At 33.2% G+C, this 23,958-nt stretch overlaps 1 protein-coding gene across 2 annotated transcripts in view; it reads left to right on the forward strand.

The window, feature by feature from the left end:
* Positions 1-647: 647 nt before the first annotated feature.
* The window catches only part of CDH19 (cadherin 19), a 123,638-nt gene continuing 100,327 nt past the window's right edge, over positions 648-23,958 (forward strand). For both annotated transcript variants that reach the window (XM_077135276.1, XM_077135277.1), the window contains exon 1: positions 648-968. The gene's annotated coding sequence lies outside the window, so the exon portion shown is untranslated. The remainder of the gene's footprint in view (positions 969-23,958) is intronic.

The following is a 23,958-nucleotide window of genomic DNA, read 5'->3' on the forward strand; positions in this document are numbered from 1 at the left end:
TCTCTATATGTCATTAGCTGCAATCACTGTCCGCCATCCTTTCCTCTTATAAAAAACACTGGATGTGCACATGACCCATTTTATGGAACTGGAGTGTATTTCTGAAATTGGAGGCTGTCTTTTCACAGTAATCACATATTTAAATTTTAAGAATATTAAATTTAATAGATATCAAATAATTTTTAACAAAAGCGAGTAAACAGCAGAGTATAAAATGGTGTATTGTACAAATTAATAATTATTTTACAACAAAATATACATATAATATAAATAAAGTAACATGTATTTTGGGGTAGTAAACCAAGGAACAGAAGAGTACATGGCTCTCTCATTCTCAATTTTACTTGATGCCTGAGTAGAAAGGACTGAATTAAGAAGCAGCCAGAAGGCACAGACTTACTGTGGAGATTTTCTTCCCTTTTTAGTAACTTTTGTGCCTGCTTTCAATTGGTCATTTGTTTCATCAGCTAATCCCCAAGTAGAGGGCATGTTCTTTCTACTTGTGGGATTCTCTTACATAAGTTGAATTCCCTCCTTATTACCCCAAACCAATAAATTCATTATTTTCTTTTTGCCTGTTGTTAGGAAAAAGGAAAAACAAAAATAAAAACAACAAAATGATCATAATCATGAGCACATACTATTTGCTGGGTCTGTCTACATTTTAAGCTCAGACGATGTACGAAGATCAGACTGCCCTTATGACATTTTATACAAAAGGCTCAGTGTTTGTGGGTCTACTCAGAAAACCCAAAATAGCCTTCAGTAAGCAATGACATACTGACAGTGTTGTACCAAGAGCACAAACGTCTGTATCTAGGAGCAAGTTACACATCTGAGGTTTGCTGAGAAGCCTGTGAAGCAAAAACAAAACAAAAAAGAACTATCTTGCCTATTATTGCTCATGTGTTCAATCTGAATTTTGAATGTGAATTTTCACAGAACTCCTAGAACTTGAAGCTACGCAGGTAAGACTGGGATAATTGAGCATATTTTGAATTACATAAATTATTTCTTAATGCAAATGTAGAAAAAGTACTTTAAAAAGCTGATGCTACTGTGCACTTCAAAAAGAAAAAAGAAACAAGAAATTCTAAAATCATGAAATGTGAATCGAGCACTCCCTAACAAATATTTGTGAAAACAATTCTACATCTTGTAATGCATATTGAGAAAAAATGTTGCTAATATCTTAGAACATTTTAAACTGAATTCTTCTGGGATGAATGTATTGCTACCACACGCTTTATTTTTGCCAGGATATTATTTTTACAATGTACAATGATGCTGTTATGATTAAAGTTATCAGAAAGATATTTGTTTACAGAGTAAATATTTTTACTATAATAAATGATCTCTTTTTAACTGTTAAGCAGTACGGAACTTTGCATATATCTGAATAATAACAATTATTTCTTTGGAGGGTAATCTAGTATCACACTGGCATACGATTATTTCTTTTTTTCCTCTCTGACAGGTTTTTGAAGCTCAAACTTTCTAATGCTATCTGAAAATTCATAGTATGAGAAAGTTTAAGAAATCAATAAAGCTATGATAACTTCAATAAAATTAAACCATTAAGCATAATTATAAATAAAAATACATTCATAACTCAACATATATACATATATGAATTTACATTATATATGCAATGAAAAGTCAAATTTATCAAATAAGAAAGACACAAATTGCAGATTGATGAAAATACAAACCATGTAAGGCATTTAATAAATTTGGCACATGCAAATTTAATTCAATTAATAATTTCAATAAAATTTTTCAAATTACTCCAAAAGGATTTAGTAAATCTATAAGTAGAATGTAACATTATAGTATTAGGCAGTAAAATGGTCTAAATAGAATGACAAATGTCCTCTCCATTTTGAAAATTTATGCTTTAGTTCTATGAATTCACTTTTGAATTAACATTTTTTTATGGAAGATATCTTTTAGATAAAGTATCTGTACATTTAGTAATATATTTATAGTTTGATGTATTTGTAATATCAAGGAATATAGTAAAATATTAATTTATATCATATTATTTATTCCAAATTTTAAGTATCTAAAATGTTCTAAATTTTATAAGTATGTAGATGTACAATTATAATACTTAAGTGAAAACATTTCATTTTCAACAAAAATTGAAAATTTCTGCTTGCCAAATTTCATAACAAATAAGTTTTTCTAAAAAAATCATAAAATTTAAAATCTATACATAATTAAACACATTTTTAAAATGATAACTTTCTGTAATCCAGGTAGAATAGACCTCTTATTCTTTATATATATTTTTCTTTACCAACACTGAATAACAATGAATGAAATGTATCAGATCATTATGTAAATTATAATTGCAGTTTTAAAAGTTCTTTACTTGTACCTTAGTGAATATTGATACTTTAATGATTAAATGAACACACAGACCCATTCACGCAGTTTGTAGAAGTCTTAAAAGAAATGCTATCTACTCAGGTTTTTTGTTTTGTGTTCCCATTTGAAATCTTTCAAAGAACTTCTCCCCAAGAAATTTTTTTATTAATACAAACTGTCATCATAAATTTAAGATGGTTTGAAATGGTATCTATAAATGCTTCTCACACATTTTTAGGAAACCAGACTTACCTTTTATAAATTAGTGGAACTATATATAATTTGATAAATGATATTATAGCTGTGTGTAATCAATATTGTCCTTTTAGCAGTCATGATTCTAACACATTTCCTTTAAATAGTCTTGTTATGTTCAAAGTATTATAGTGTAATGTGTAACATGTAATAGTGTAGGTAATAACTGGAATAAATGCGCTTCACTGTTTGGAAGGACACATTGATCTGTCTGCATACCTTCTTTTAGATTGGAATTTATAGCTCCCGAGTTAATGTCTGAGAATCATGCTGATGAAGAAGAGAAAATTATACTCTCATATTTTGTTGTTATGATAATTTCTCTCATTTTCAATAGACTTCATCACCTGTATCTTCTTTCTGGCATAATAGATGGAGGCTGAAGCATGATATAAATATGGAATCTAATAACCCATATGGATACTTTCTATTTCTCAGCACTGATGACAGTTCACTGTCTTGAATTATGTTTGCTAGTGACCAGAAATATATCTGAACCTTCTTAAAACCATACCTCAGAGTTTTGTTGCCCATTCTCATTACCATTCCATTGATAGATCTCAGTTAAAAAAAAATTGCCTTTCTAAAACTTATAAAAAATAAATTTATTTTTCTAATGGAACATGCCTACTTGAAGATTCTGGCATGTTCCATTAAGAATATTTTTGCCTCCCTGTAGATTTAGTAAAGCCAAAATATATTTGTTAGAATGTTGTCTCATTTATCACTCAATAAAAGACATTTAGAATCATGAGAGTATGTCATAAGTTAAATCATAGCATAATTTTCAGAAACCCTGTTTTAACATGCAATTCAAATTTGAAATGTTTTTATTGGACATTGGCTTATCAAAACACGGAACCAATACATTCAATTTATCTTCTCCTTCATTCCAAGAACTTACATGATAAATGACCTTTGTAAATTTGCAAAAGAACATATTAAAGTGGGTATAATTTTGGCACATCAACAGTCATGGCTTAAAATTGCCTAGGTAATTTTCTCTACATGCAAAATTTTAAAATATCACTTCTTTGGAAAGGATCAAACTGAACATAAATCACAGGAAAGGAAAACACAACCATTTTTCTGCCTGTGAGTCGGATTATAGCTAAATTGTTTCAAAGAGTGTGCTGTCTGTTTTATTCCTAAAAATCTCTAGTGGAGAGTCTGTGACCTTCTTTGAAAAAATGGTAATACTACAAAATTCAAAGACAAACATAAAATGTAACTAAAACATTAAATTAGATCAAGAGAAAAAGCTATTGATACACATCTCTGTTTGAATTTTTGAACGGAGTATTGCGTTTGTCATTAAGCAAATGTTTCTTGACAGTGCTTGAAATTGCTCTTGAACTGGTAAAGTCAAATATAACCCTTTCCCCAAAGTGTTGAGTTGAAAAGCAAATGGGCACAACATGAATTTTCAGTTAAATACAAATTCCCTCCATCTAAATACAACTTGTGTCTTTGGGACTGTATAATCATTGGTTTCTCCTTGTTTATTTATTCTGTCTTTTATCCAATGTCTATAAAATATGACAACTTTATGAGGATATCAGGATTTGACTCCAAAGTAATTGGTCAATAATAAATGAATATACACATATTCATATGCACATATGTAAGCGCATGTTTATGTATAAAGGCAAATACATGTCTGCATATGTGTCTATGGATAGATAACTTCAAATTTATTTGTATATGTCCTTTGATAATTTTAAGGCCACACGAATTATTTGTTAAAACCATGCCATTTTACAAAATGCAAGCTTAATGAAATCACTTACAAGAGAAATGTAATTTAACATATATTTTTTGTATACTATATGGTGGGGATCACATTTCATTCTTTTTCCATGTGACTTTCCCATTATTGTAGCATCATTTGTTGAATTTTTTTGGTAGAGGGGGACTGTGCATGGGCTGGGAATTGAACCCAGATCTCCTGTAATTTAACCTATTTTTAGTCTATCTCATTGTATATATGCATGTGTGTGCATTTCTTAAACCAGTTTTAAAAGTACACAGCTTTCAACTCTTAAGTATGTCACATTGATTACAATGATATCATTGAGCTTTTGTTTTGAGAAAAATAAAATGGAACAAGGGATACACTTTTAAAGCTGTTTGTGTCTGCTAATTAATTATTACAAATCTTTCAAGATATTATTTAAACTCTTTTTGTACATTATGAAACAAAATGATGTTTAGAGCTTGCAGTTAAAAAAAAACTAAGGTAAATATTTTATATAAGAACATCATGTCTTTACACATGAAATATTAACTCTCTCCCTATCCATTGCCAAATTGGAGGGGTCTTATAATTTACATATCCTAAAATTTTCATTCATTCTTCAATGATTTTTTCAAGGATGATATCAAAGCCTTCTTCATTTAAGCACTAAAAGAAAGCATGTTTAGCCCATCTGGAATCAATTTCAAAGGATTCAAAAACTTAAGAAAAAGTTCTTTTATAGTACATTCTGTATCTCAAAGTAACTACATTTAAGATGGGTTTCCTTCCTTAAATCTGTTATTTGTTTTAAGCCCATCCCACCTCTTGGAAGTATATATTTACTGTTTCCTCTGTTGAAAAAACACTTCTATTGAAAACATTTTTCCATTATGGTTGTTTCAGTTTGCTAAAGCTGCTGGAATGCAATATACCAGAAATGAATTGACTTTTTAAAAGGAGTTTTATTATTGCAAGTTACAATTCCAGGGCTGTGAGAATGTCCAAATTAAGGCATCAGCGAGAGGATACCTTCCTCTCAAGAAAAGCCAATCCTGTCCTGGGTTTCTCTGTTATGTGGGAATGCACACAGCTGTGTCTGCTGGCCCTCTGTTCCTGAGTTTTGTTGCTTTCAGTCCATGGTTTCAGTGGCCTTCTCCCTGAGCGTCTGAAAGCATCTGCAAATATCTGTGTCTAGGTATCTTCTCTCTGTGTCAGCTCTCTCAGCATGTCCAAGCATCTGTGGGCACTCAACTTCTTGGGGGAGAAACCTCTAGATTTTAGCTTTTAGCTTCCCTTGGCTTTCTCCAGGGTCCTTTCTCCAGCAGACCCTCCAGGGTCTGCTCTTTCTGTGGGTCCTTGCTTAGCACCATAGGTATTTCTGTCTGGCTCCTTTAGGACATGAGTGAGTTGTCTTTAAGGACTTTGGCAAATGAATGGGCAGGAGTCATATCTCCATGGTAACAATTCAATCAAAACACCCTAAACAATAGGTCTGGCCCTACAAGATTGGATTAGGATTAAGAGAGCATGGCTTTTCTGGGATACACAACAGTTTCAAACTAGCACAATGGTTTTCTTTGAAATTAAAATGATAAAACCAAATTTCCTATTTTGGGAATTATAGAGCAGGGATTTATTACTCTATATCCATGCTGTTCATGTTAAATAGATTTAACAATTTCACCTATGGGAGATTTCTATTTGACCTATGGGAGGTTCTATTTTTATATTTTCTAAAGCACATTATTTGGTCATTATACATAGCTTAAAAGCAGATGAGTAGAAAATAATGACCCTTGAAAATATAAAATACTAGTATGAAGCACTAGTATCAAACACTCTGCTAAAGTTGTCCATTGCCCTGGGCTCCATTGTTTTCAGACTCTGTTCCTATGCAGGTAACCTCACCTTGCTTCTCCAGGGCTGGCTTTCATCTCTTGGCTTCCCTGAGGTCTTTATAGGCTCTGTCTTGCTTAACATCTCATGGCATGTCTGCTGGGCTCCAAGCATCTCCAAACGTCTCTGTTTCTTTTCTCCATGTATCCTCATCTGTGTCAGCTCTGCTATGAAGTTTCTGGTGACTCTATGGATTCTGACATTTCTGTCATTTCTGGCTCTCTCCAAAATGTTTCTTCTTTTAAAGGACTCCGGTAACCTAACCAAGACACACCTGGAATGGGTGGGATCGCATCTCCATCTAATCAAAGGGTCACACCCATAATCATATCGCTGTTTCTATCCTAATGTATTGAATTAGAATTAAAAGAAGCAGCTGCTCCCACAAGATTGGGTCAGGATTAAAACTTGGCTTTTCTGGGTTGCATAATACTTTCAAACTGGCACAATTTCTATTTGGGTGGATTTTACGATTGAGTCTTATGTCTCCACTAGATATTTTTTCTGGTAATGACTAAAGGTGACTTCTAAATATCATTGTAGCTTTTCACCTGAAGGTCATATGATTCTTCATTATAGATAAATTGATAGTGTCTTAGTTCATATGGTTGCAAACTGGTTGTCTTAAGACAATAGAAATTTCTTCTCTCGCATTCTTGGAGGCCAGAAATCAAAATATCAGTAGGGCCACAGAAATCTGTGGGGGACAATCTGTCCTTGTTTCTTCTAGATTCTGGTGTTTGTTGGCTATCCTTGGGGGTCTTAGCATCACTGCAATATCTACCTCTGTCTTCTCGTGACCTTCACCTCTGAGTCTGCCTGTGTTTTTATGCCCAAATTTCCTCTGATCAGGACGCTAGTAAGATTGGGTTAAGATCCACCCAATCCAATCATTTTAATGGATATCTTTAAAGACCCTGTATCCAAATAAGGTCTCAGTTATGGAACTGGGTGATTAGGACATATTTTGGGGGTGAAAAGAATTCAATCCATAATAGGTAAATAGGTTGGCACATAGGTAGAGAAACAGATGAATATAGATGAGAAATAGATGTTAGTACATAGATAGAAACATAGACTAATTGATTTTGACTTTTGAATTATTAGAAAGCATAGTTTCTGGCTTTAATTTTAGATATGATGATGACATTCTATGCTAGAAATTTCAATCTTCTAATATCTTTGAACTGTGATTAGTCCTGTAACTATAATCAATTTCTATTTCTATCTCCTGCCAAATCCTGAAATTTCATATAATCAGATCTGTACATATTAGTCTGCCATATAAAACTGAATCAAAAACATTTGGAGATGGTCTCTAGCAAATTCTATCTGTATTTTACTTCTTTTACTGGAAATACCCCTTTCCTGCATTATTTGAACAACATTTTTATTGGAAGCTACTCTTTTGATTTTTGATTCTTGTAGCAATGGGATCTTATTAGAGATTCTCTCATGCACCCCAAGAATAGATTTAAAAAAATTATCCAAGGAACTCTGGGATTATATATACTGAAATAGATGACATGTTTCTATGACATAATAACATTTTATATGTTCCAGGTATAGTTCTAGTTATTTTATATGATTTGTCATAGTAGCCATAAAATTTAGAATGTTATCTCATTTTGTAGTTAAGCAAACTCAATCTCAGAGTATTTTACATAAAATACAATATTTACTTTACCTTGCATATATGTGCAAGTTTCATCTATCATCAATTCTATACTTTAAATCCTTCAAATCCATTGTTACCTCCTTTTACACCCGCAGGCTTATTTCATAACTTTTTATTTCACTCCTATGACAATGTCATATACAATTTGTAGTCAACAGTTATAAATACACCCAAACACCTTACTCACCCTTATTTCTCTATTCCATTTTCCACACTGAGAATTAACATTTCTGAAACACAAAGTGGATTATATTAAATTTTTGATGATTGCGTTTTGTACTTTTGTGAAGTTCAAATCTTCAGGGTCTTGGGGTATTCAGATTTCTTAAAGCAGAAACTTAAAATGGTTATCAGTTGTTGAAAGATCTGGTAAAGTGTACTATCCCAAAATAAAGACTTTCTGTCTGTCAAAATATGCTATAATTTGAATAAAAAGGCAAGCACAAGCTGGAATAATATGGTCCATATTCTATTATATGTTGAATTATATATATTATATATATATTGTTTCCTATACATACACAGTAACTCATATTCAAAATATGCAAGAATTCCTACAGATCACAAAGAAACAATGGGAAATATATAATTAAGAAAATTGACTAAAAAATGATACTTCACAAATAAAATATCCAAATGGTCAATAATACGTGATAAAGTGTCAATTATATTTAATCATGGGGAAAATGCAAATTAAAATCATAATAAGAAACTATTACATGCCAAAAATTAAAAAGACTGACAATGACTGCTGGCCAGAATTTGAGGCAACTACAATTTTGAAAAATGGTCTGGCGTATATTGACTAACAAGTTAAGTGGACCTTAGCAATCTCACATGTAATACTATATCAAAGACAAATAAATGCTGATATCTTCTAAAAGATGTGCACTCATAAATTCATAGCAGTGAATGTGTTCTGTAGTTTGACTCTAATGGGTTCAACTGTAAGTTTGAGTTTATTTAACATTCAGAATTCTAATGCATATTCAAAATTTTCTCACTCCATCTTTCATATTTTGTAATCTGTCTTTTATGTTTTACCCACGTCCCTTAATTCATGTTGCATAATTTCCTTGAGTTCACTAATTCTTTCTTTATCTGTGTCTAATATGCCATTTACCATCAGGGTAATCCCATTCTCACCAGTTTAATTCCATTCCCATCAGTTATTATCTATAGGGCCAAGTTAAATAACTTTGGTGTGCTTATTTACTGCACCTATTAAATAACAACACAAAAAAATATACCATAGAATTGTTGTAAGATAATTCAATTAGAGGGTATTATATTCTTTGTATAACAAATAACACACAGCAAGCACTTAATATATATTAGACAAGATGATGATAATGATGGTGTTCTCCAACTATTTCCATTCAAAATACCTTTCATGCTGATTAGGCCACCTAACTAGTAAGTCAACTCTGGATTGGGGAAATCTTAAGTAGGTTCTCAGTTGATTCTCATAGAAAATAACTCATGTAAACTTTTCTCCAGAAATTGACAGTTTGAACTAACCAAGTTATTGTTTATTTACATTTACATAAAGCTTGCTGTAGTCTTCATATGCAATGTAAAAAATTTAAACTAGAGAAAATATAATCAGCTCCAACATGTCAAATAATATTTTATTCATGTTTAAAAGTAATAATGATTATTACTATTGTCAAATAATATACTTCTACATATGTGGCTCAAATGTTCATTTTAATTTCAACTCTGTTCACCTGAGTCAGATACTATGTGGTTTTGTATTTACATTAGATTTCTAAATTTTTTACCAATTATACACCCAGAGAGATATAAGTAAAATGCTGATGTACATGATCTTCAAAAATGTTTGCCCATTTACTAAGAATTGCCATTTGTATAAAAACTGTAATTATGATTATATTATGTCACTTTGCTTCAACAAAATAATATTTCTATACCATTTGGCACTAGTGCTTACTAAGTATTAATTTTAGTGTTAGAATAAGTTTATAGATATCATAGCTATAGATAAGATGCTCTGAAATTGACATTTGTAATTGAATAAAGAAACATCTGGATGCTATCTTTGATGAGGTATTATGTAACTATTATCACAGCATCAGCAATGACTTTCAAATATAGTGTAATATAGGAAGCAGTGGCTACAAAGATATTCAACAAGTGAAAAACAAAACGATATTTATAAAGGAAATTGAAAACAAAAGTAATAAATGGTGTAATAAATTGTAGGGACAATAGAATATATTGTTAGAACAATTTTTTTCTTTCATTTGGTCTCTTATAATGTTATATGAGTTCAGTTAGCCAAGAATTATTTATGTGGTGAAAATGTTGCTATCCAAAACAATGTTATAGAAAAAAAGTGCCTCAATTTATATAATTCGATTTTTGTGGAGTTTCCCGCTCTGTAAATAGGTGAAAATTAATGGTTTTGCTAAACCGCCTTGTTGTATTTCATGTTTCATGTCTTCTTTAAACGTCTACTTCATTCATCAATTTTTCTTAAAGATTTATCTTTCTAAAGTTTTTCTTTCTTTTTTTAGTTATTGAAAACTTTTTTTAGTTATTTTAGTAATAGAAAATAATTTATTTTTGTTCTGTACCGTCTGAAAAGCTGTTAATTCGTTAGAGGCTAAGCCAAAAATCAAAGGAAAATTATGGTCTATGTTGTATTGTCCTAATTAGTGTTATATAAGCATGAATTCCGCTTTAGTCTTCAATTTGCATTGATTTTCTACATATATATGCCTAAAAATAACAACAAAAACGGCAATAAATGAATACACATATCTGCACACACACACACAAATAGCAACCTAGGGATAAATGTTCTTCATGATTTAGCTGCAACATGTGTGTGTAATGCAACTTGGCTAATTTTTTCATACAAAGTAAAAACAGGTACTGATAATCATAAAGATAAAATCTACTTGGGACTAATTAATAGACAAGTACTCTCTCATAAAACATAAACAGGGATCCGAATTTTGACAGTTCAAAAATTCTATTCAAAGATACATGATATTCCAGTATCAAACAAAGACAGTGTAGATATAAAATAATATAATAATATTGACTATATTAGTTGAAAAATATCATACACTATGTAATCTGTGTTTTATCTAGTATATCTTATAAGGCATGTTCTATGTCACATACTTTATACTATCTACTGTATATCATGTATCATAGGTCACATCATGCAATATTATATATAGAGAAAATACATTATATTTATTTTATTACATATAGATATTTATATAAATTAGTGCATATACCTCAGAAATGCAAGCATGCTTTAATATTATAGAATCTATTCACTCCGAATTGCACAGTTTTAGATCTACCTAAAGGAACGAAGCTACTTGGTGATCTAAATGAGTGGGATATTTAAAAATAATTTGGTACATTCATAAAATAAAAATTCTTTGAAAGCTAATGTAAAGCAACATCCCTTGCCTAATAAAATTGATATAATAAAACCCTCAGCAAGTACCCTGCTTAATGTTGAAACATTAAAAGCTTTCCAAAATGAGGGCAGGACAAAAAGTGAGAATTTCAGAATTTCATTGTGTATATATGCACTTTTGCATTATAATTACTTGCTATGTCTTCTTGACTAATTAACATCAACAAAAATAAAATTGTCTATGGGAATTAATGAATAAAGCCTTAAGTTTGAGACACAGAACTGGAAATTTTTGGAAGAAAAATAGAATAAAATGTGTTTATAATATTGGGGTTAGAAAGGATTTATTAAACAAGGCATAGAAAGCACAGCTGATAAGGGAAAATAATGATAATTTCAACTTCATAAATAGAAAATAGAAAATGTTCTGCATGAAAACATACACCAATAACTAAATGAAAAATCATTTCCCAGATTAGAAGATATGTATCTTTAATCAATGTGCCTACTATATAATTTTTCAAGAATATATGCATATAATGCCAACAAATTTATAAGTAAAAGACTTACAATTGATCGGAAATCAATTTGAAAATATCTGGTAAATGTGAATTACAAATAAGATTATAATACATCAGTTTAACTTCTTGATGTGTTTGCCAGAGAAGCACACAAACATGGATGCAAGAAAACAATTAAACACTTATCATAAACAAATACAAGGTAACCAAGGTACAGCTCTCCCAATAAGCAATGGATATATAAACAGTTTTATCGATATATTACTGTAATCTACATCATTTGAATTGAATTGTCGAGGTCTACATACATCACTGATTAGAAATGTAGGTTGAGCAAGGCTCTGCAAAACATACCATGTATGCAAATTCTAATTAACTGAATATTTTTTTATATATAAACACCTACAGAGAAATGAAAAAAAAAAGTATGTACATGAAGAACTTTAAATCCAGGGCAATGGCTATCTTTTTGGAGGCAAAAAAGGAGGATAGGGGTGTTTCAGAGATTCAAGTATATATGATATTTTGCATAATTATCTTAATATAAAATTGTACTGTACTAGTATAATATACTACTATAATGATTGTTATAATAGTATACTATATATGATAATATGTGCTATTATATAGAATATATTTGTCTTCAAGTATAAACATTAAAATACTGTAATATGTTAACTTTAAAAAGTTTTATAACACTCATTGTGTTCAATATTAAGATAATCATCAATGTCACATAATAAGTATCCACTGAATTTTGGATGGGATTCCAATTGTTTTTCTGACTGTGTATGTGCGTGTTTGATATTTTTATTGACACCAAACTATTCACATTGATTCAGTCTTGGGACTTGATTCACCACATATAATTGAGAGTGTTTATTTCACATCTTTAGGCACTTAAATTATATTTTGAGAATATTAGTATTTCCATTATGACATTATGTATGGGTGAATGTAGACCATGTATTTAGTTGCATGATATTTTTAAATTTACTACTCCTAACTAAATTTTGTCTTTATTACCACACATAAAATTAAGCCTTCCTTTATTAGTAGTAACAATTTAACATCTTCCACTTGTCTGGATTGCAACTATTAAATGCTAATATTTTAAGTGTCGATTAGCAACTCAAACAAAAACAGCTATCAAAAAGTGACTTGCAGCTTGCTGACTCTTAGGAAACTGCCAGGTTTAATAAGATATAGGTAAAAAATATAGAACAAAATAAAATAGTCAAATAAGAATCTGAAAGAAAAACTTAGTACCTCAATTAATTACTTGAGGGAGAAAATAACTCTGCACTTTAAAAAACAGCACAGACTACTTTCCAGAAAAGAAATTCATTGTCTTTACAACTAACATATCTTAATTTTAAAAGTTGTTCATTATAACTATGAAAATCTGAAGATTTTACCCAGGTTTGCATTTTTTTGAAGATGAATATCCAAAACTAATTTCGGTAATTTCAGGTGTTGTTGACAAGCATTTAGTTATCGGTGCCATTTTTCTGAGGAATGCACCAGACAATGAAGAAGTGAAAAGGAAAGATAAAATTCTAGGTGGAAGTGTCTGAGCATATGCTTGAAAAATAGTGAAGAAATAGCAGATAACTAATCCAGTAGTTAATATTATTTATTTATTGATACCTAAGCAAGTTTTCTTATTATAAAATCATTCTAGGGTAGTACTAAGAGGTAGCCTCTATGGATATTAACTGTCAAAATATATTTTACATTATAGAGGGGTATGGAAATACATGCGATTTTTTTTTTTTCCACATGGGCAGGCACCTGGAATCGCAAGAACTCTGCCTGCTGAGCCACCGTGGCCCACCCAATACTTACGATTTTATACTTTTCCTCTTCTTGCTGCTATTTGCCATCCTCTTTTCCATTTTTTTTTTCAATCTACTGTTAGATACATTAACTTCTTAATGAAAGGGAGAAAATGTTCTAGACTGGCAATATGCTGTTTGGGGGCTTCTAAATTCTTGGCTATGCTGCAAGAAGGAATTCAAGGGCACAGCCATTAGGCAAGCAGGTAGAAAATTTGTTTAGTGCACACATCAGAATGTGTGGATGTTCTCACAAAAGGAAAGAGACAAGAGGCACATAACACTATAGGAAGGGTGTGATTTTACAGTTTTTCTGTTCCTTTTGTAATTTTGTACTAGTTATTTCATTGCTTTTCCCCTCTTCTTTGCTGAAGCCTGATCCTAAAAAACTCCCTCAGGAGCAGGTGTCATTTACTGTTGCCAGGGGTTGTTTATTGCCCTCAGGGCAATAGTTTTACATAGTTTTACAGCTATTTTCCACAGAGATATCTTTCTCCTTGCCTGTTTGCAGGCAGGCTGCTCTCTGGAATTTGCCCTTTGTTTATTAGCCAGTTATCATCCTAATTCTAATTCTGCCTCAAATTCCCCCTCAGAGATTCCTAACTCATCTTAATTTTAACAGAATTTGGATTGAAGATATGTTATCAGTAGCTGCTTCAAGCTTCAAGTGGCTAGCAGGTCCTGCTTGTGGGAGTCTAGGAGTCTCTGGCTGTGATACTCAGGGTGGCTGGTTGAGCACGGGGAAAAGGAACACAGTTTCTAGTGAGGAGGAGTCTGTTGTGAAAGGCTTCTAATTTGGAAGAAGCAAACTGGGTGAGGAACTTTAGTATAAATAGTTTGAACAGAAGTAGGAGTGAGATGGAGAGTTTTCAGGAACATTGCTTGTTAGGGTTTGGCATACTGTAGCAGTTTTCAATGTTTGGCTGAAATGTACATAAGATAACTTTTAGACTTTTTTTTTTTTTTTTTACTTTATTTGAAACTTTGTTTAGCCACCGAAATTTTATTTTATTTTATGATTAGCTAATTTAAGATACCAGGATCAAGCTCAATTCTGGGAGTCATGTCTTACATTGCTAGAGTGACTTACATCCTTGGAAGTTATGTCTCATGTAGCGGGGATGGTAGGGAGTTTATTTGCAGAGTTTGGTTTAGAGAGATACTATATTTGAGCATCAAAAGAGGTTTTTTTTTGTGGGTGAATTTTAAACATTAATTATAAGTAGGTTTAATTTTGCTATTACAGAAACAGGTTTCATAGGAGCAAGACTTAAGATTAAGGGTTTGACTTACTCAATTGGGAAACTCTATTGCTTAACATAATAGCAGGAATTCCCCAGATAGGGAAAAGTGTTTTGTTTTGTTTTTTTCCTAATTCTTTAAAGGATTCTGCAAATACTTTTTAAAATTTTTTTCTTTAAGTACTCTGGATCTTTTATTTATTTATTTATTTATTTGTCTCATATATAAGTAAAAGTTTTAGAATGCAGAAAATATTATCCTCTAACTTGTATTCTGATTTACTTTATGAACATCATTCACATACGGCGGTATGGAGTAAACTTCAATTTTGAGTTTTAGTGTTATATAGATACTTAAAGTTCTAGGGAACTACTAGGTCATACAAACTGCAAAGCATTTTAGAATTTAGAAATAGCAGTTAGAGCTCAGGAGTAAATGTGATTGATGCAAGAGCTTACAAATTTATGCCTTAATTTTCTTATAAGAAATTTTAAATTGAGCTACTTTTAAAAATAAAAACATTTGACTTCTGTTTTACATTTGGGGTTATTAACTATAAACCATAGTGGAAGTTTTGTTTTGTTTCCCTTTTACACTTCATTAGGGTTATATTAATTACCTACTTGTCTCATTTCTCTTTTAAAATTCAATTTTAGAGGAGCCTAGAGCAAAGTGGTATAAATGACAGGTAAATTTGGTTGCTGTTATTATCTGTTACTTTTTAAAAGAAGAACTAAAACTGTGATTAACATTGTACCCCTGTCTAACATTATACAGCATAGTATTAGGATATAACCTTAACAGGGAGAACACTGTTAAGTCTTTAAAAAAAATTATACAATTTTTTAATATATGAAAAATATTTTATTTACACAAATTCAGTCATGAGAAGGATAGAAAAATTATTTTAATTATTGTAATACTTCCTAAACACTTTTTATGGGTAACATTAAATAAACTATTTTAGCACTTTACCTTTAAAGGGCAAAAGAACAAATCCTTTGTGACAGTGTTCCTTTAAGAGTGAAATTTGTCTTTTGAAACAAAGGATGAAGGTAACATAAACATTAATAAGGTCCTAGATAGAGCACCAAGATGGTTAAGAAAAATTTTTGATAAGCTTTTATTGAGAGTAGATCAATAACCTACATTATTTTAACAGTGAGAAAACATATTCATTCAGGTCTTGTAGTACATATTAAAACTAGCTCTTTTATTTTAGCTCAAACTACATTCTCTTTAGGCAAGCTTATTAAATTGTAGTCAGTATTAACTAAAATTCACTTTTACAAATATTTTATAGCTTTCAATGTTTATTTAGGGTTGTAGACAGCAGTGACTACAAACAAAATCCACTTTCTTAAATCTTCCACAACTTTCTATGTCCATCTACAGCTTGTATCAGCAATGACTACAAATGAAATTTACATTCTTAAACTGTTTATAACTTTCTATATCCATCTATATCTTGTAGTTAGCAATAACTATAAAAAAATTTACTTTCTTAAACATTTTACAACTTTTTATATCCATCTCTAGGTTTTAGTTGGCAATGACTACAAATGAAATTCACTATCAAACATTTTACAACTTTCTATATTCGTACAGGGCATGTAGTCAGCATGTCTACAAACAAAATTCACTTTTAGATAATGAATATGTTAGTTCACAAAATTAACTTATTTTCAAGTCTGCTTTGGGGCAGTTGGAGACTAGTAAGGTTTGTGGCTAAGGCATTCTTAAAGATATGGGAACTATCTTGATACTCTTGGAACAGAACTGTCTAAGTGAGCTGGGGAGAAATTTTGTTCTTTAGTCTCTGCCATTCAAAAGTAAATAGTAATTGAGAGTCAGGGTGAAGAGGTATATGAAAAAAAAATGTATTCTTAAAATCTAGGACTGAGAACTAGGACAGAAGAGTAGGTGTTGGCTTTCAAGGAATTTTTTTTTAATAGTTGCCTGGAAGCTTTTACACCTTTCTGTTTAAGGGGATGTTCCTTTTGATGGGGAAAGGTCACTCCAGATTTGACCTGAATGCAGACCAGGGCTTCTCAGCAGGCTCTCACCCTGGGTGGTCTTAATCCCATACAGACAGGTTTATTTGCTTAAGGATTTCTTTGGGGATGCTAAAATGCCTTGATCTAGTAGAGGCCTCAGGCCAAACCAGGGGGTAAACACCAGCTGGGTCTATTAGTTTTAAAGTGGCCCCAGGGAGTGAAGGAGATCCCTCCCTAGATGGGCCATGGGCATTCAAGGGCAATGAGAAATTGATGGGACACTGGATTGTCTCTAAGCTTAAAATGGAGGAGATTAGTGAAGGGTCTAAGTTTTGACTTTACTCTCAACTCCCATAATTATACATGTTTGTGGATGTAGGTCTAGAGTGGCAGTTTAGGGTAGAAGTCATTCTAGTATTAAGAAATTAATAATTTTACCTGCCACGTCAAATGTCACCCGAGGCTCCTCTAGACTGATGGTCAGATGTAAAGTTAGTGGAGCCATGTGTGGCCTTGGGCACCCTCAGTCCTCTTCACTTACCATACCATCCTGTCCCCCATTCATGGGCCCAATACTCATGTTTGTGGCCTCTGGGGCAAGGCACTGGTGGGTCCTGAGGCTGAGAGTTGTTTCAAGGTTTCTGGCCCTCTTCCTGCCAGTGGTCCTCTGCTGTACAGTCAAAATAAGGCCCTTGAGGCTTGGAGCCATGATTCAGGTGACTTCAAGGGACAAGGCACTGTTAACAGCAACTGCAATACTGGATTGTTTACTGGATTTTTGCTTACTTTCTGTACCTTCTCCTCCTCTTCATCTTTGTCCTGATAGAAGCAGCATTAGTGAAAGCTTGTTGGCCCATGGACAGCATTTGTAGCTTACTCCAAATATCAGGGGCAAACTGGTTGATAAAATGGGTGCTCCACAAAATCTGACTTTCCTGAGAATCTAGGCTTAAAATTACAGTAATTTTTAGTGCTTCCACTTCCACTAGCCTCCCCTGAATAAGGCCAGGTTTTCTTTCTTTTTTTTTGCTCATTAGAATTAACTAGTTTGGTGGTGCATTTTCTAATGCCTTTTAGCAAACAGGTAATTTTCCTTTAATGGAATTGAGACATGGGCATAACCCAATCGACAAGTCTGTCTCAGTGCCTTGTCTTGATAGAGAGCCAGAAACATCTGGGTATGGGGAACATATGATTGCTTTCCTTGACTTTTGCAGACTGGAGGATTGTATTGCAATTGAAAGTCTTATAGGAGGGCTATGCTTTCCTATTTTCCTAGCTTATGTTGACATTTGACAATTCCCATTTTCTCTGAAAAAGAAATAGAGAGCTTTACTAATATCATTGTGACTGCTTGGTATCCCAATGCATGTGAGAGCTTGCCATTTCCCTGTCTGCCAGCCCAATGTCTTAGGAACATGAGGAGCAAAGTCATCGTGCATCCCCAGGACACCTTTTCCTGAGAAATTCTGCACCTGTACTTCCCAGGTGTTTCCTGGGCCTTGCCCAGAAGAATTCCAGGACAACAGTCTCCAGGAGTCCTTCCTTTCTGCCAGCCCAATGCTGTGGGAACATGGGGACTGAAGTTGCCCGGTATTCTTAAGACATGTCTCTGGTCATCCCCAGGATGTTCCAGCCCAGGGGGTGTCTGGACCTACTCACCTGAGAGAAGTCTAAGGCAATGCTCCTAGGAATAACTTTGTCCTCTAAGTTTCCTGTTTTCTGAAGCCTAAAAAGCAATCATGCTCTAGAAGAAGGGGAGCTAGAGAACAGGGAACTTTCTGAGCAGATTCAGCTGGAGGAAATCTGGGTCCCCAGAAGGGAGGAGAGGAGAGAGTGTGGGGAAATCTTAAAGAGTTGAAGATAGAGAGAGAGAGAGAGAGAGAAGAAAAGTAAAAGCAGTTGGCCAAGACTCCCAGTCAATAACCATGACTCACCAGCCCAGATAATCAGAGAGGAGAAGCGTCTTTTGAATAAGAAATGCCAACATACATTGCCAGATTTGGGCTTCTAGGTTCTAGGCTCTGCCACAAGAAAGAATTCAAGATCACAGTGTAGATTAGGCAGGCAAGTAGAACATTTACTTAGTGCACACATGAGGAGAATGTGTGGATAGTCTTGCAAAATGAAAGAGGCAAGAGGCACCCAATACTGTGGGAAGGGTTTGTTTTTCTAGTGTTTCTGTTCCTTTTGTAATTTTGCACTAGTTATTTTATTGCTGTCCCTCTCTTTCTCCTTTGCTCACACCTGGTCTTAGATAATTCTTTCCGGGTGTGGCCTTGCTTCCTTCCACAGGGGTTATTTATTGCCCTCAGAGGCTGTTTACTGCCATTGTCCCTCAGAGACATCTTTCCCTTTGCCTGTTTGCAGCCAGGCTGCTTTCTGGAATTTGCCCCTTGTTAATTAGCCAGCCATCACCCTAATTCTAATCTCACCTCCGTAAGGGCTAAACTGAACTAGAGAAACTAAGTCTTGCTATATACATGGAAGAGAATTAGTTGAATGATATAGACTATGGAGGTTTTTCACCTATTCAACTTTACTTAATATTTTAACTTGAAAACAGCTTAGCATGGACTGCTCTCTAAAATAATGTTTCATAATTAATATGCAAAATTCCTTGTCCCTGGACACATATTTCTACCCAATTCTGACCTTATTCAGCTTCTTATATTCTTTTTTAGTTGTTGTTTTTATCTCTCCCTTTCCCCTGACAACTCTTTCCTCCAGGTATGATTTATAGCTTTCCCTTAGTATTATATATAGGCTGCTTTGATCTTCTTTCTTCTCTTTTTGAAAACATATCATAATTAGTATCTCATTGAATTACAAGGAAGATTACCAAGAGAATACATGGAATAACTATTATGATGCTAGAAATAGAGTCTATGATTTTATTAGTCGGGTTGCTGGGCTACCTTACATAACTAATTAACTCCCCAGTTCTCAGCAACCTTAACTGGAGGTATTTATTGTGAGTCATGGGGGATGAGGTCTTCATTTCCACTTAGTCTCTCAGTGACCCAGGCTTGCTGGGGTCTCCACCATTGCATAAACACATCACCTCCTTGCCCAATTAGGGGGAGATGAAGACAAAGAAATTACTCATAGTCTTTTTACTGTCTCAGTTCCAAAATGATATGCATTATCTTTACTCACATTTCCTTAGCAAAGCTAGTTTTATAGCTTTGACCAATAGCAAGAGGGATATTGACAAACAATAATGTCTTTACCACGGTGATCAATGATTTTAGTTCCTGTAGTGGCTTGCTGGGTACCCTAGGAAGACATATTCTTAAACGTAATCCATTCCTGTGGGTATGAACTCATAAAAAAGTCTTTTGGTGAGGTTACTTCAGTTACTGTGTGGCCCAGATGACTCAGGATGGGTCTTAGTCCTATTACTGTAGGCTTATAGGAAAGTTAACAGTGAGAGAGAGAGAGACAAAGCCAGAGAGAAAAGCAAGAAACTGGGTCAACAGAACTGACAGGGGAAAGGAGAAGCCAGGAGAGGCCACCATGTACTGTGCCAAGTGTCAGAAAAGCCAAGGGCCAGTCACTGGCAGCCATGCCCAGAATGCCATAGTCTTCAGAGAGAAAGCCTTGCCTTGATGATACCTTGACTTTGGAATTATTCTAGTCTCAAAGCTGTTAGCCAATAAATTCTTGTTGTTTAAGCTATCCCACTGTATGGTCATTGCTTTATCAAAGAGGAAATAAAATAGTTCCTTTTAACCTCTTCTTTCATATCTCAGTCACAGCTATTTCAGCCAACTAATGAGTCAGGGATTAGGGACAAACTATGAACTCTTAAAAAATTAAATCTAAGTTTTTCTAAGAGAAATAAGATGTAAGGTAGGAAATCATAATAACAATTAGAGTGATCTCTTCTGAGCTTCAGTCTGGATTCACAAAGTGCCCACTTAGTATCTTCATTTGTTAAGATAAGTACTAGGATATTAACCATAGTGTCTCCAATCTTCTCCTCTCTTGACTTTCTCTACTCCAGCAGTCACTTGTGACATGCAGCTGCTCATCAAGTTTGTTTGTCAGTTTGTCTCCATATTATCTGTGGATTCCCTTGCGTATAACAGCCCATTTGTAAATTGGGTTGTTTGCCTTTTTGTTGTTGAGTTGTAGGATTACTTTATGTGTAATAAAGTACTTACTGGATATGTAGTTTCCAAGTATTTTCTCACATTCTCCAGATTATCTTTTATTTTCATGATGATGATAAAGTCTATTGAACCGTAAAACTTTTTAATTTTGATAAAGTCCCATTTTTTTTCTTTTGTTGCTTATGACTTTGGTGTAAAATCTAAGAAATCATTGCCTACCACCCATTCCTGAAGATGCATCCCTATGCTATCTTCTAGGACTTTTATAGTTCTTATTCATGTATTCAGGCATTTTATCCATTTTGAGTTAGTTTTTTTATATCATGTGAGTTAGGAGTCCACCTTCATTCTTTTGCATAAGAATATCCATTTTTTCCAGCACCATTTGTTGAAGAGACTGTTCTTTCCCCATTAAGTGAACTTGGCACCCTTGTCAAACCATCAAATGGCCACAAATTTAAAGGTACATCTCTGAACTCTCAATTCAGTTCAATTGCTTTATATGCTTGTCTTTGTGCCAGTCCCATGCTGCTTTGATAACAACAGTTTTGTAATAAGTTTTAAAATTGGGAAGTGTCCTTTCTCCAACTTCATTCTTTTCAGATGGTTTTGACTATTCAAGGCCCCTTATTTTTCCATATAAATATGATGATTGGCTTTTCCATTTCTTTTCCAATCCATGAACTTGGAATTATCTTTCATTTATTTAGGTCTTCTTTGCTTTCTTTTAACAATATATCGTAGTTTACTTTACCTCCTTTGTTAAATTTATTCTTAAATATCTTATTTCTGTGGTTGCTAATGTATTTAGATTTTTCATAATTTCCTCTTCAGATTATTCATTATTATCTAAAAATCATATTATTTTTCTTTTTTTGCTGAATTTGTTTATTAGCTCTATATCTTTTTTGTGAAAGCTTTTAAAGACTTTCTACATATAGAATCACATCATCTGTAAAGAGGGAAAGTTTCACATTTTCCTTTCCAATCTGGATCCCTGTTATTTCCTTTTTTCTTCCCAATTGCTCTGTTTAAAACTTCCAGTAAAATGTTGAATAACATCAGTGATGCTGGACATCCTTGTCATGTTTCTAATCTTAGAGGAAAAACTGTCTTTCATAATTGAGTATGGTATTAGCTGTGGGTTTTCATAATTGCCCATTATGATGAGTCATTTTCCATCGATTCCTATTTTTCTAAGTACTTTTATCAAGAAGTGATGGTGGATTTTGTCAAATGTCATTTTTGTGTTGATTGAGGTGATCATGTATGCTTTTTTTCTCCTTCATTTTATAAATGTGGCGAATAACAATGATTTTATTATGTTGAATCAACGTTTTGTATCAGGGATAAGTCCCACTCCTTCATGTAGTACAATTCTTTTAGTGTTGTTAGAAATAATTTGCTGGTATTCTGTTGAGAGTTTCTAATCTATATTCATAAGATATTGTTCTGCAGTTTTCTTTTCTTGTGGTATCTTTATCTGGCTTTTCTATCAGGTTGATGTTGACCACTCTTTCAGTTTGCTAAATTTGTCATAATGCAATATACTAGAAATGGTTGGCTTTTACAATGGGAATTTATTAGTTTATAAATGTACTATAAATTTATTAGTTCTAAGGCCATGGAAATGTCCAAATTAAGGCATCAGGGGGAAGATAACTTCTCTGAAGAAAGGTTGCTGACATCTGGAGTACCTCTGTCACATGTGAAGGCACATGGCCAGCATGTGGTGGTCCCTTTTCTCTCTGAGCTCTCTCCAAACTTCTCTGGGTGTTTCTCTCTCTGTGCTCTTGGTTTTTCTCTCTTTTATACTCCCATAAAGGACCCCAGAAAATGAGTAAGACCCACCTGGAATTGGGTGAGTTACATCTCAGTTGAAACAACCTAATCAAAACGTCTTACCCACAATAGGTCTGCATCCACAAGAATAAAATAAAAGAACATGGCCTTTCATGGGGTCCATAACAGCTTCAATCCAGACAACCACATGAATGAATGAAGGAGTGTTCCTTCCTTTTCAAGTTTTGGAAAAGTTTGATCAAGGTTGTTGTTAATTCTTTTTGGAATGCTTGATTAAATTCACCAACGAAGCCATCTGATTCCAGGCTTTTCTTTGTTCAGAGGGTTTTGTTTTGTTTTGTTTTCCCAATTTTGAGATATATTCACATACCACAAAACCATCTAAAGTTTACAGTCACTGACTCATAGCCATCGCATGGTTGTGCATATATGCCCATGATCAATTTTATAACATTTTCATTACTTTAGAACAGAAATAAATAAAAAATCCTCCAATACTCTTTATTCCCCCCTACTGTTGATCCATAATATTGGTGTAGTCTATTTGTTACTGTAGATGAACGAATATTAAAATATTACCAACTACAGTCTATAGTGTGCAATAGCTATGTTTTCCCCCAAAATCCCTCTATTTGTATTATTATGTTTTACATTTATGGTAGTAGTTTAAGAGTTTTTTGATTACTGATTTGATTTTTTTTTTTTTTTTACATGGGCAAGCACTGATTCTGAATCTCTGGCATGGCAGGGGTGAGAATTCTGCCACTGTGCCATGGTTGTTCCACTCGATGCCTTTACTTTTTATTTGTTGGTTGATATTCCTCTCTTCTCGAGTCAGTGAAATCAGTTTGTGTGTTTCTAGGACTTTGTCCATTTCATTTATATTATCAGATAAGTTGGCATACATTTGTTCACTGCATCCTTTTGTAATCATTTTTATTTTTGTGGGTCCATTCTAAGGTACACCCCTCTCTTTTCTGATTTTAGTTATTTTCTTCCTCATTCTTTTTTTCACTGCAGCTAAAGGTTTGTTAATTTTATTGCTCTTTAAAAATAACTAACTTTTGGGTTTATTGAGTCTCTCTATTGCTTT

Source organism: Tamandua tetradactyla, chromosome 18 (genome assembly GCF_023851605.1).
Source record: "Tamandua tetradactyla isolate mTamTet1 chromosome 18, mTamTet1.pri, whole genome shotgun sequence".
Classification (NCBI taxonomy): Eukaryota; Metazoa; Chordata; class Mammalia; order Pilosa; family Myrmecophagidae; genus Tamandua; species Tamandua tetradactyla.